The 14,500-nt window shown below is 47.3% G+C and overlaps 1 protein-coding gene across 2 annotated transcripts in view; it reads right to left on the reverse strand.

Moving 5' to 3' along the window:
• CSNK1G1 (casein kinase 1 gamma 1) overlaps positions 1-14,500 on the reverse strand; it is a 101,061-nt gene that overhangs the window by 63,136 nt on the left and 23,425 nt on the right. The window lies entirely within an intron of this gene.

Below are 14,500 nucleotides of genomic sequence, written 5' to 3' on the forward strand. Positions count from 1 at the left end.
TTGATATCCACAATCCAGTGTGAAGGAGTGTTTAATGAATGGCACAGACACACTGCTCACAGCCTCACAATTTTTCAGGGGAGCCCTTTAGATACAGGAAAGGACATCACAAATGGGAGGCTGGTGTAAAGAAGCCAAAGCCATTCTTGTTCCCCCTTTCCCTTGTTCCCCAAAGGAAAAGCTCACTTCCCTTGAACTCAAAGCTTCTTTGACCTCCTTGAGTTACACTGGAGACCATTCCATGACAGGAACAAGTTTTCTCAAAGTCTTGGTTTGTGGCACAATTTCAGAAATCTGTCCAAACTGAAATAGTCAATGAACATCCCCTTCTTCAAATTGAAGCAAGCAGGCCTGGTCCAGGTCTGTGTGTGGTTTTGATCCCTGAAGGAGTCAATACATGCCAGAAATAAAACTGAAAATGCCTGGTGGATGAAGCAACACCCTGAAAAGCAGGAATTCATCCCCACCATTCCTTTTTAAATCTTTTAAGAAAGATGCCCAAGAAAGCCCCATTTTCTGTTGGGATGGGTGAACTCCCCCTGCTCTCTACAGACACAGGACCACAATTCCTCAAAGCAGTTCCAAGATCATTGCTTTAGGACAAGGCACATGCCTTCCCACTGGGTTTTCCAACATCCACCCCACGTGCCTGTGTAAATGCATCTGGTAAGTCTCCTGATGTGGAGAGCACTTTCCAGACAAGATCTGCTACTTCCCACATGACTTCAAAGACTAGAAAATCCTCCAGGGCTCTCGACTGACATGTTATAAACACACAGATATGAGCTCACCAGCTTCCACCCTCACACTGTGTAAAAAGTAGAGCCTTCAGCAGCAGAAAACTTCTCTGGCTTTGCCACAGACTGGGACAAAGCACTCACCCTCTGGAAAAGGAGAGCAGCCAAGCTGCAGGTAAGGAGAAACATTTTGAAACCAGGACATACACAATGTGTCACTCATGTTTTTAGCATCTACCAACTCATTTTATGAGCCTAAACCCCTAAGTTTAGAGGATCAAGCTGGCTTTGTGTGCTCTGCCTCACTGTGTGCCTTAACAGCTTCCAAGGCATCAATGCTCTGCCTTTAATAAAGTGCAATTAGTAAAGTCTTCATTCCTAGCTCTCTTCTGCATGGACACTCATCTCCACAGGCTTCACATCCCTTAAAGCCTTCTCACCCCATTGCTTTTATCTCCCTGCTTTCATGACATTGCATTTCTTACCCTGCTTCTGTCCTTCCAACTGGCCACAATAAAATTTTCTTCTTCTGCAGCCATCCCCTTATTTACTCCTGGCAAAGTCACTGTTCTAATAATGAGAAAATAGGAGTTCTGAGATTTGCCCTGCTCCTGAGGAGACAAATGAACAGATAATCAAATATCCTATGTTAGAATCACAGAATCCATAAGGTTGGAAAGGCTCTCTGAGCTCATCAAGTCCTATCATTAACCCAGCACTGCACAGGCCACCACTTAACTGTGTCCCCAAGTGCCACATCCACACATCTTCTGAACACTTCCAGGTGTGGTGACTCCACCACTGCCCTGGGCAGCCTGTTCCAATCTCTGACAAACTTTTCTATGAAGAACTTTTCCCCAATATCCAAATAAACCCTCACCTGGCACAGCATGAGGCCATTTCCTCTTGTCCTGTTGTTTGTTCCCTGGGAGCAGAGCCTGACCTCCCCAGCTGGCCCCTCCTGTCAGGGAGTTGTGCAGAGCCAGAAGGTCCCTCCTGAGCCTCCTTTTCTCCAGGCTGAGCCTCGCCAGCTCCTTCAGCTGCTCCTGGTGCTCCAGCCCCTTCCCCAGCTCAGTTCCCTTCCCTGGACACCTTTCAGTTCCTTAGTGTCTTTCTTGCTGTGGGAGGTCCAAAACTGAGCCCAGGATTCCAGGTGTGGCCTCAGCAGTGCCCAGTACAGGTGGTCAATCCTTACCCTGCTCCTGCTGGTCACACTACTGCTGACACAAGCTGGAACACTGCCGGTTTTTTGGCCACCTGGGCTCATGTTGACCATTACAGGTCCTTTTTCACCAGGCAGCCTCCCAGACACCAACTCCACACCTGGAGTGTTCCACAGGGTTGTTGTGACTGAAGTGCTGTACCTGGATTTGGCCCTATTGACCCTCACACCACTGCCTTGTCCTGTGGATCCAGTCTGTCCAGATCCCTCTGCAGAGCCTTCCTGCCCTCCAGCAGATCCACATTCGGTGTTACCTGGAAGAGGGCCCTGCTCTGGTGCTTGGCTATTACCCAAGCCAAGGAAGGGAAGATGAAGGTCAAATACTTTCCCCACTCAGACATGAGAAATATCTTTTTTTGGGTTTTAGGGGGTTTTTTTTGCCTTTTCATCTCCCACTCAAGAGCTTTCTGGTTACTTCAAGGATCTTCCACTGGATGTATTCCAACTCCCTCGCTGTACCCCAGCAGCACCTCTACACAGAGATCAGCATTTATCTCTGCTTCCCCAACCAGCACTACACTGACCTGGTTTCAGTGTCCTCAATGTTGTGCAAAACAACAGAAAAACTGAAAAAGTAGGTCAAAATTCTCTGTTGCAATTTAGAGCTGGAAACAGCAGTGACAAAGCTGGCTGCCAACTACAGCAAGCAGGTGCACATCAGATGCCCCTCACTTGGGAGATTCTTCCCAACCTTGGAGGCTGCAGATGCCTTTTTAAACATTATGAATTGCTTCTGTTGAATCATTTGACCCAACACTTTAATCTTCAGCTTGTGCAGTTAGTTTTGCTCAGTGCTTCACAGAAGGAAAATAAGGAGGCAGACAAGCAATATTTAAGTCTATATTGCTGGGAAGGGAAAACGATGGACAACTGTGGATCACTACACTCATTCATGACTCATGAGTGCCCAGGACTGTCAAGCTTGCATTCTCCAATTACAGTTTTTGCAAACAGGGATGAACCCAATGAACTCGTGCCTTTTTCCAGCCGAGTGAAGCGAACTTCCAAGAACTCTTTTCCTTGAAGGCCTTGTGAACATGCTATAACACATTAATTGTATAATCCCCAACTAAATACATTGGCAAGTTACTCTTCCAAGTGATCTCAGTTGAGTGTTTCACTGAGAGTGATCCAAGCACCCATTCTCTAAGTTCATTCCTGAACTTTGCTCCCAATCTCCCCTACAGAAGCTCAGCACGAAAGCCAGGAAGGTTTCCAAGGGAAAAACTAATTTAGTTGGAAATTTAGTTCTTCCACATGAGCAGGGTCAAAACAAAGCAGAGTCAAAACAAAGCATAGAGCATTTTCCAGGGAAGTGGATTGTGTGATGTGAGATCAATTCATCGACTTCTCTCCCCGAACTCAGTCCCAGCCAAACGTGTGCCAGCAGCCAGGGATGCACATTCCTGCAGATGTAAAAAGGACTAGAGACCATAATCTCTCAGAAAAGGAGGGTTAGTGCTGTCTATGAAGAGAGAGATTATGCTGGAACAGCTAAAGAAACAGCCGAATGCTGGAATAAAATGAAAAAATCCCCTCATGAAACCTGAGCTCTACATATTTTGGGCTTTTTTTCTTTTTTTTAGGCTGGGTAGAGTGCAACTGCCAGATCAGTGCCTCTGTATCTTGTGAGGCTTGAGCAGATGTGAGACTCACATCCCTCTGTAGAAATCCCATTGGATTGCCAGTGCCTGGCTGTGAGCAGAACATCCCTGTGATCCCTGCAGTCGATACCAGTCCCAGGGCAGCATTCCCTGCATCCCAGGGGTCCTGCATCCTGTCCCTGCCTGGAGGGGACTCACACACCCACAGCACTTTTGGGATCTACCTCCTGACAGTACAGCAACTGAGCCCAGCTTTACCATCCAGTGTTTTGAATCACTAAGGTCAGAAAAGTTCTCCAAGATCATCAAGTCCAATCTCTGAACAGCTTCTCAGAGAGCCTGTGGTCAGGATACCATCTCTGCTAGCAAAACAGGCTGTGTAAGGCCACATAAGAGAAGGTTTCAGCAGAAATATGTATTTATGGGGATGCTACAGAGGTAATGAGGAAAAACCTGCCAGCAGCAAAAGCTCTACAACAGACCCTGCAGAAGTTCTCTTCTTTGATATTCAGGCATCAAAACCCTGTAGGTTTATTTTTCCTCTCAAAATACCAGGTTGTTTAACAGCAAAAAGAGAGGTGAAAATGTTCCTATACTATCCCCTTCCTTCCAGGCAATGGATTTGAAGAAGAAAAGGGCAAAGATGACTTCTGGACAGCCATGTGCATCCATTATCAAGGAATAATCCACAGCACATGGATTCAGGTACATCCATGGTGGTTGATGGATGTAGTTTGCAGTTAATGGTATCAAAGTCCTCATGAAGACCACCAGGGGAGCTTAGGCTCTGGAGCAGCCTTGGATCACTGGCAGCAACATCACTTTTACAGATTTACAGCCTAATTTAACACAGATGCACCTCAATCATCTACGACTGTTTTATCTGCACTCTGTCTGGCAAGGAAAAGCAGCACAGAGGATAAACTGCAGACAGGCTCAGACAGCCTGAAAGGACTGGTGAACTTGGCAGCCAAACACAACTTCCCCCCACCCCCAAAAGCCTTGGTAGTCTCCAAACCATGAAGTGCTTTCTTCTTCTTCAGAAAGGAATGCAAATATCAAGTTTAGAGCCAAGGCAGCTTTCACAGTGTGTGTGTGGGGTGGGGAGAAACCTCTCACCAGAAGAAAAGTCCTTGTGAAGTTGAGGAGATGGGTCAAAGAAAACTGAAGACACCTTGATGGCAAGGGTGGGTAGAAGCTGTGCTAGTGGAACCCACCTTGGGATAACAGGGAGCCCTGAGGTGCTGAGAGCCTTCTGGCCCTGTCCAAAGTAAATCCAACATTCCAACAGGTATGTGTTTCCCCTGTGGAAGGACACATTCCTGTCAAGTGCCATCCAGCATCCATAAAAACTGTCCTAGCAGAACAGCAGCAAGGTGGGATGCAAATGCAGGGTCTTTGTATCCAACTTGAGAAAGATCCAGGTCCCCAGGCTTGGCTTGATGGGAACAGGCTGTCCCCTCTCTGTCCACCAATACCTAGAGCACTTCCAAAAGCTGAGGACAAGCAAGCAGAATGGTTTCTTTGCTGCCTCAGCTCAAAATGACAACAAACTTCTGCTAAGTCTCTTAGCAGCTCCTAAAATGATCTTCAGACACCACTGGTTAGACTCAGGATCAGCCTCCTGGTGCTCAGTGTTTGTACCTGATGGCTCAGGAGACAGGAAAACACCTGGACTCTCACAGCACGGAGCTCAGGAGACAGGAAAACACCTGGACTCTCACAGCATGGAGCTCTAAACATGCTGCAAGGGCTCTCTCAATGTCCAAGTGTGCACCACAGAGCAGCAAACCCTTGGAGAAGATTCCACTTCCATGCAACAGGAATGAAGTTATGAGGGTGCACCAGAAGTAGGTGGCTTCAGAAAGGGATTTTCATGCAAGTACCTAATTCGGTGAAATGATTTAGTCACCAAGTGCCAAATGCACCACAAATTGGGCACGATTCAGCCTGGCTCAGGTGTGTCCTGCAGGGATGAACAGCAGCCACCAGCCAAAGCTTGTGTAAGAGACTGTGCATCCATGTCCTTCTGTGATTCCAGGGATGACCCCACAGTAACTCAAGCAGCTGTTCTTCACCACCACACAGCCTCATACAAAGAGAGGATGAAAAGATAAGAAGGGAAGGTGCCCAAGAACAGTGGAGTGGGTAGAAGTCTCAAGTACACTCTGCAGATGAACTTTAAGACCTGGCCTGGCAGGCAAAGCCCAAATGCTCCACAGCAAATGAGGAAGAGAACTGTGCCAAGTCTGCATCAATCCATCCCACAAACTCTTGACAGTGCCCAACAGACTTCACTCAAGGCTGCTCATCCAGTTTATTACCCAGCTCCTTGTAAGAGCTGGGCAATAAACTGGAAACATGGTGATGTAAGAGCTGGAATAGCAGCACTTCGTAAAAAAACAGTAATGGTGATGCCACCAGGAGAGAGAGGGACTGTATTAAGGGAAAACACAAGAAAACTTGACAGTCCATGATTTAATGGACTTGTTTTTTCCTTTTAATGCCTGAACTTTACCTTCTCCTTTTGTCAAGATACTGCCTTTTCCAGCAGTCAAGGAGAGAGGAGCAGACCACACTGTCTCTTCATAGAACGAGACATTTGGCAGGAATTTGACTGACATCACCTACATATTTTGTTTGCAATTAAACCACGTCTTGAAGAGGAAACTATGTACCTGAGAGACACAGGGAGAGAAATCTGCCCCAGCCTTTAATGGGGCTGCTTTTCTGGAGGTGAATTGCTGTCAGATGGGGGTGATTAACCATTCACATGCTTATTAGGCTTAGAGCACAAGGGAGCTGGAAAGGTAAGAACCACAACCCCTATGTAATAAATCCTGCTAATTTGGGCTTAATAAATCAATGCTTCAGCCTAAGCAACCCAACGCTGTTGCCAGCACCCTGGTTACTTGCCACCTCTGTTTTGGGAGAGGAAGATTTTTATTGGGCTAGATAATGTCCATTAAAAACTGCCAGAATTTTATATTTAAGGCAGTGTTACACTCAAAGCCTGAAACCTTCTACAGCAATCCCCTTCCTGGTATGGGATTATAAAAACTCCATGATGTCAACACTGCAGTGCCCAAACAAGCTGCCCCACCCCAAAACCCACCTATCCCACAGGGCAGCATCCTTATGGCACATAAAGAGCCATAATTTCCTTCCTCTCTGATAAGACTCCTTCTATCTCCCAGATCTCCCAGCTCTGTGTCCTGATGAGGCAGCTCAGCTGTCAGAAGGATTTGGATTACCTGTGTGACTGAAAGGTGCTAAGAATCACATCCAGACCAAGCAAAATACCCCCTGGAGAAGCCCAACCTCCCTGCAGGCAGGCCAGAAGATGTTTAGATCCTGTCTCTTGCCTTTTAAATTTTCATTTCTTATCATTTATTTTTCTTCATTTATTTTTAAATGAAGCAAAGGTCACTCTGTTTGCTGGCAGTTGAGCTGCCTCCTCCCCAGTGCAAGGTCCAGTCTTGGTTACTGGTCTAATTCTGTGCTGGTGGCTACACCCACACAAACACCATCAGCCCCATAAAAATCTGCACTTCCTCAGTAGGGCAATTAGGCACTGTAATCCCAAAATACACAGACAAACAGTTGCATTTGTTCACAGAAATGAAATGTTTGTGCTGAGCTCCTTCCTCAATCTGGCAAGGAAGTGGCCCATGGCACCTGCCTGCAGGGGGAAGCCAAACAGGAGCCACCAACACTCCAGGAGCAGCCACAAGGCTTTAAAAAAAATCATAATCCTTGAATGTTTGTGCTGTTGGTTGGTTTTCTGGGTTTTTTCTTCCTCAAATTTGAAGCTGTCAGCTCCTCAGAAGTCTTCACACACGGGATGGGTATTTTAGCTCCTTCCAGGTGTGCTAGGAAGCACCATCCCACACCTGTTGTTCTTCTACCTGTGCTTTCACAGGAGCAGCTTCTTTGTAAAATGATGCCAAAATGAGGTCCATGTGCTCCGGTTAGAGCAGCATCAGTAGAGATGGAGTCTGCACTGGCACTCCTGTAGAGCCATTGTACACACCAGAACACGTCTGGGTGGCATGTGCAGCACCAGAGATGGCAACAAACACATTCTGGTTTTCTCACAGTGACATTCTGGAGAGGTTCCAGAAGCATCTTCTTACCAATACCCATCCAACTCTCACATGGGCATCACCAAGGTCATCAAATCTCCCCCGTCAAGCTCACAGTAAAAGGACAAATTTTAATTTGTCAAGGATCAGCCTGGTCAAGACATCACTATCCCTTCCTGGCTCTTCTGAACATAGGCTGGCAAATAGGGGTGGTCAGACATCACCTGCCTTTGCACTGGGTGATGGACAATGTGCCCAAGAGGGTGTCAATGCCTACAAGGACATCTGCAATCCCCAAACCCCTTCATGGCGAGAAAAATACCATGGAGCTGTGGTAGGGCTGGGTTAGGTTGGATATTAGGAAAAAATTCTTCCCCCAGAGGGTGGTCAGGCACTGAACAGGCTCCCCAAGGAATGGTCTTGGCCCCAAGGCTGCCACAGCTCAAAGGAGTGTTTGGACAATGCTCTCAGGGACATGGGACTATTGGTGTGTCCTGTGCAGGGCCAGCTGTTGGACTTGATAATCCCTGTGGGCCCCTTCCAAGTCAGGATATTCCATAAGCCATGATTTTTCAAGTCACAAGCAATAACTCCAAAGCCATATCCAGCTTCAACAGCACATTTATTTTCATTATTAAGCCAAATTTTGGAAATGCTGCTGTGTTAAGGTCATGGCAGTGGATTTAATTCATGTCAGCTGCTGTCACTGACACTGATAACCCTTTATGTGCACCTCAGCATGGTGTCACCGCCTGATGCTTATCTGACAGGTCAATCAAAGCACTTCAACAGCCAGTGAAAACCTGAGCTCCCTCTCTGAGGTCACCTTGCTGTTTTGGTTACATCCATTACAATCTGTGCCAGAGGAGCATTACCCCTGGAGCTCCTCAGTGCCCTAAAGGAAGGATACTGGATTAAAACCCACAGCACACCCAGGGAGGGCCAGTGGCAGGAGCAGGCAGCGCTGACACAACTGTTCAAGCTCACGGTGTGTCTGATGGAGCAATGTCAGCTCGAGGAAGCAGCCTGTAAACCAGCAGGGAAATGAACTGAAGGGATGGCTCAGTTTCAGAGAGGTAATTTTACATGACAACTCTTCCTGCTTCTCTCCTTTCCCTCCTGTTAAGAACTTTGCACAGTTCACGGCCTGGCTCTGTTTGCTCTGAACTCCAGACGTGCCTATCTAAAGGGAATATTGTGCCAAAACAAACAAATCTTCCACCCACTTGTGGTCCAGCAATCCATTAGGAAGGAAAGACAAGGCACACACCACTCCAACTATAAATACCCGCTAGTATGGACAAGAGCGAAGGCTTGTGGTTAACAAAAAGAAGGATTTTCTTGCATTCCTCAAGGCACTAGACTTAAATGTTGAGACTCCTGTTTCAGAAGTTTCTAGCCCTTTCCTGTGTTTATAGACTGGTTTGGGTTGGAAGCTCAGCTTGTTCCACCACCTGCCATGAGCAGGGACACTTCCCACTAGACCAGGTTGCTTCAAACCCCATCCAGCCTGGCCTTGGACACTTCCAGAGATGGGGTAACCACAGCTGCTCTGGAAAACCTGTGCCAGGGTCTCCCCATCCTCAGACAGAAGAATTTGGTCCCAATATCAACTCTAACCCTGCCCTCTGGCAGTGGGAAGCCATTCCACCAAGTCCCTCTCCAGCTCTCCTGGAGCCCCTTCATGCCCTGGCAGGGGCGCTGAGCTCTCCCTGGAGCCTTCTCTTGTCCAGGTGAGCACACCCAGCTCTCAGCCAGAGCAGAGGGGCTCCAGCCCTTGGAGCATCTCCATGGCCTCCTCTGGACTGGCTGGAGAAGAGCCAGTCTTTGCTGGGACCCCTGAGCTGGAAACAGCTCTGCAGGTGGGGTCTCACCTGACTGGAGCAGAATCCCCCTGTGCCCTGCTGCCCAAGCTGCAGGGCACTGGGGTTTGGGGCTGCCAGGGCTGTGCTCAATCCCTTTTCCCCCGAGCCTGTGTTTGTGCTTGGGATGGCCCTGGCTCAGGGGCAGGACACTGCACTTGGCCTTGTTGAGCTCCATGAGTTTCCCACAGTCCCACCTCTCCAGGCCCCTTTGCATGCCATCCCTTCCCACCAGCCTGCTGACCACAACATAAAGTTGCCATCAATCCCACTTAACAAAGAATTCAAAGACCCTGAATTTCTCCACCATTATGATAAAGTCATAAGAGACCTATCCACACATATTTCCTCAGTGAGGAAAATAATGAAGTACCAGCTCAGCTGTGCAGCATAACACAAAGGAATCCACATGGGAATGGAGTTGCTTATCCTTGTTCACAGAAAAAGCTTCAGAACTTGGGCCTTATTAGATACTGGATCATCCAAGAACTGAAACTGCATTTCCTAAGATATCCTTGAATTTCACTCACTCCAGCAGCAGAAGCTATAGGAAGTGTGTGCAGCTCCATGAAACTGTATTTCCCATCCTAGAATGACTTAAAAATTAGTGACACTGTAGAAAGAAGCCTAAAGGTTCCTCAAGAACCAAAGCTGTGATCCGGGAACAGTTTGGTACAAAGAGATTATAAAACACCTTATGGACTCCCTGGATTAGCAATGGGAGAAAACACTGAACAAGGAGTGATGATCAGAGCAAGTTCTGGAGCTGGAGGAGAAAGCTATTTGTTCTACCTCTCACACTCATCTGGACTTGAGAGTTAAGTTTGTCTTTTAAAACAAAGCAGAGATGCCACGCAGATACTCATAGAGATCTACAGTCAAGGGAAGCACATCCTGATGACAGCATTCCTTTATCCTGCACTGCATGGCCCTGGACTAACCACAGCTGGCACATTTCTTCATACTGAACCCCAGCACTTATTTCACAGGCAGTAACCTCACTGAGCAGAAACACAACACCTTTTTCCACCCCCTATTAGCTTTAAAACCATCATCTAAAACAAGAAATGGAGGGCTGTCCCATGCAGGACTTGCCTCCAAACCATGGGAGAAGCCAGTTGCTACCAAGCCTCTTTGCCCTCTGAGAGGCACAAATCTCCCATCTAAATCCTCCCCCACCACCAAATCTTCACTTAAATACAGGCTGAGCTCTAAGAACCCTCTGCTGGAACCCTGCCTCTCTCAACCACAGATCCCCTTTAGGTGCTCTCTTAAAACTGTATTTCCAAGAGTAATTACTCCATTACAGCACCTGTTCCCCCTCCCATGCCAACAACATGACCTTGAGAAAGCTGGAAAAACAAGCCCAATTCTTCTGCCTACAAGGCAATTCTTCCACAAGGAAAGACAGCACCTCATGATCACATCTCTAGACAACTGCCCAGTACTTCAGGCACTTTTTCAAACATTGTTTTTGTGGTCTGAAGCCCAAAAATGGCTCTGTGCTCAGCCACAAAATACCCTTTTGAATCACCACATGCGGAAGAAAATTCAGGCTATTTCTAGCTGAGTCTTCTCAGTCAGATCATGAACACAGGCAGGTGGCACAAGGGCATTTCAGATTATTCCTGAGAAGCTGATGCCATGACAGTGCAGGTGTGATGCACAAGCACCAGGCAGCCAAGCCCCTGGGAGCACGGGGAGAGCACAGTGATGCTCTGTGTTGGAGTGAAGGACTTAAAGGCCATCTCAGAACCTGCAATATCATCAGTGCTGGACTGGCTTTCCCCACCTGACTGAACTCACCCTGCTCTGGGTGAATCTGTGCAGCCTCCTGTTCCCACAGCTCAGGGAACAGTGTCCCACAGCTTGGGCCATGAGAGGTAGCTCATCCCTTCTTGGACCTGTGACCTTCAGAGATCATTTGAGGTCAACCACCAACCTTGCTCACAGGAGCTCCATGTCTCCAAAGATGGCATCCCAGAAAAACCAAAACTTGATACAATTTCACTGTGGCCAACTTAAATATCTGCATCAAAACAGTCTTTTTAACCCATTTTCCATTTCCATTGATAGGCAAGACAACAAGAATTGGAAGAATGCTGTTTTATCACAGAAACTGCCCAGATTCTCATTCACCTGGAGAAGAAAGTTTAGTGAGAATGAAACTGTTGAAATGTTAAAAATTAGACCTCCCAGAACCTGAGGGCAACATTAAAATGGAAAGCAAACTCTCAACCATGCTGGTCTGGCCATCATCCCTCCCAGGCTGCATCTCAGGACAAGGAGAAGCTGCACATGGAAAAGGAAACAACCTACCTAAATATAATCAACCCCTTGTTTGTGATGGATCATTGCTTGACCACATCTATAAAGTACCAGTCTGATGTCCTCAAGAGACCTGGCTTCATTCCCTGCACTCTCTGAAGTGATTTACAGCCCTGCAAACCTCTGCTGCTGCTTGAGGAAGAGAAGATCACAACAACCATGTATCTGCCTGTAAAAATCACATCACCTGCCAGCTGGCCAGGAAGGAGGTTGGACAGTCCCTGTCTGCAGCTGATCTCTTCCACAGCACAACCTGGGACCACTCACACCAAAGGACATCTGACAGGGAACAGGAGATGCCACTTCCAAGAGCCAAGCTCTTCTGTGTCCCCTGAAACACTACCAGACACAGGTGAAGATGCCCAAGTATTCTTTGGCATCTCTCACACACAGAATCACAGAATAATGAGGTTGAAAGAGACCTCTAAGATCATTGAGTCCAACCTATGCCCTAACACCTCAACTAGACTATAGCACCTGCATGCTGAGAAAATGAAAGGATTAATATGATTTTATAGTATTTTCCAGGGATTATTCCCTGCATTACTGTGATGGGTGCATGTTAACAGTGAGCTTTGTTTGTTCTAAGGAAAGGTCAGTGGTACTGTATGACAATTTTCCCAACTCACACATATATACAAAATGCATTTTACACCTGATCTAGGTGGTGATCAGGTACAAAACTTAGCAATCAAGCTTTAGTTTTCCTGGTAGTGAGGTTTTTTCCCCCAGGAAAGCAATCAGTGAGACCAAGCCTCCAGCACAGCTCAAAACCAGCCTTCTCAACTCTGTTTACAACAGCACAACCACAGAGTCTGGGTGTGCATCAAAGCTCCATATGTACAGCAATCCACACACTTGTGGAATTATGGAATGGTCTGGGTGAGAAGCTCATCTCATTCCAACCCTCTGCCTCGGGCAGGGATGCCACTCACTGTGATAGGTCCCTTCTAGATTTGATCTTAGTCTTTCAAACTGGAGGTGCTGAAGCTCAGAAAGAGGGGTTGAGGTAATGAGAAAAAGAACCTAATCCTTAGAATTAAAACAATTAAGTCTTTACACCTCCAGACTCATGACCCAAAGGAAGTGAGCAGCAAGGAAACTTTCCCAGATAAAAATCAGTTTATCCCAGCAACATCTTCTATCCTGTCTACAAGCACTTTCCAGCAGCTGCCTCCAGGTGAACCCTCAAAATGCCCCACAGCATCCCAAGGACCTGAAACAGAGCAGCTCAGGCTCCTCCATCCCATTCCAGGGATGGAACAAACCATGAGCAGAGCACTAGTAGCTTAGCAGCCAGGCTGAGACAGGCTAAAAGCTGAAATTAGGCAAAAACAAGGCAATTCCAGCCCAGTGGAGCCTCCCAGCACTGGCAGCCACGGGTCAGGGTCACACCTCCCACACTTCTGGGAGGGACAGGGCAGTTTCATGAGCAGAGAGCCCCACACTGGCATGGTTACAATGAGGAAGGAGAGTGGGAGGCAAAGCCAGGCTTTAGGTGCCTCATTGGGGCTGAGGATGAGAGGACACAGCCTCAATCTGTGCCAGGGGAGGTTCAGGTTGGACATCAGGAGGAATTTCTGCTCAGGAGGAGTTATGAAACATCAGAATGGGGTGCTCAGGGGGGTGGTAGAGTCACTACCACTGGAGGTGTTCAAGAAACAACTGACAGTAGGACTTAGTGCTCTGTTCTAGATCAAAAGGTGGTGACTGGTCAAAAGTTGGACTTCATCTTAAAGGTGTTTTCCAACCTAAATGATTCTGTAATTCTGGGATGAGATAATTCTGACTGCAGAGCTGAACAGCCCCCAGGTTACCAAACAGGCATGCCTCCTACACACACATCAGACATGTACCCCAGTTAACATCCAGCTACCCCGAAAGTGCTACCTGGTCCTCCATCCACCAAACACCCTCAAGTGCCTCCTTTTCACCAGCTCTGGTGCTTGTTTGACCTCTCAGTGAGTCAACTCCAGAACTGCAGGGCTGGCTGGCAGCTGAATCCCAGACTGGATTGGGCTGGAAGGAACCTTAAAACTCATCCAGTTCCATCCCCATGCCATGGGGGGATGGAACCTTCTACTAGCCCAGAGTGCTCCAAGTCCCATCCAACCCGGCCTTGAGATATTTTCATCTCCAGAATCCTGAAAATATCTGCAGAGCTGAACTTCTCTACTCAATCCTTATTTCTCAGGTACAGAGCTATCACCAATACCCCCAGTGACAGACCAGTAAATTTCCTCTTGAAGATCATCTGTCCCATGCACAAACTGCACAAGAAGGAGGAAAATGGGAGCAAGATATCCTTGTGGGGAAGGGAAATGGCACAGCTCTGCCTTGATTTATGTAGTCTCTGCAGACATGGACAATAAAACAACAGACCCAAAAATCCAGGTTGCAGATAATTCACTCCCAACAAAGAATCCCTGTGTAATCTTCTCCCACACAAAGTGGTCCTGGATGGACAGGACAAACCCCCAGAAGTGGGATGTTTCAGAGACAAGAGCTGCTGGGAACTTCTTGAAGTGACCACGAGGACCACTCACCCCACTGGGTCATTCTCTTCCCCCAGTTGGAAAACTAAGGTAGGGATTGGTTTCCCATGGAAATATGAAGTAGGAAATAGTCTAGCAAAGCCCATGATTGATCACAGAAGAACTAC

Source organism: Haemorhous mexicanus, chromosome 13, assembly GCF_027477595.1.
Source record: "Haemorhous mexicanus isolate bHaeMex1 chromosome 13, bHaeMex1.pri, whole genome shotgun sequence".
Lineage (NCBI taxonomy): Eukaryota > Metazoa > Chordata > Aves > Passeriformes > Fringillidae > Haemorhous > Haemorhous mexicanus.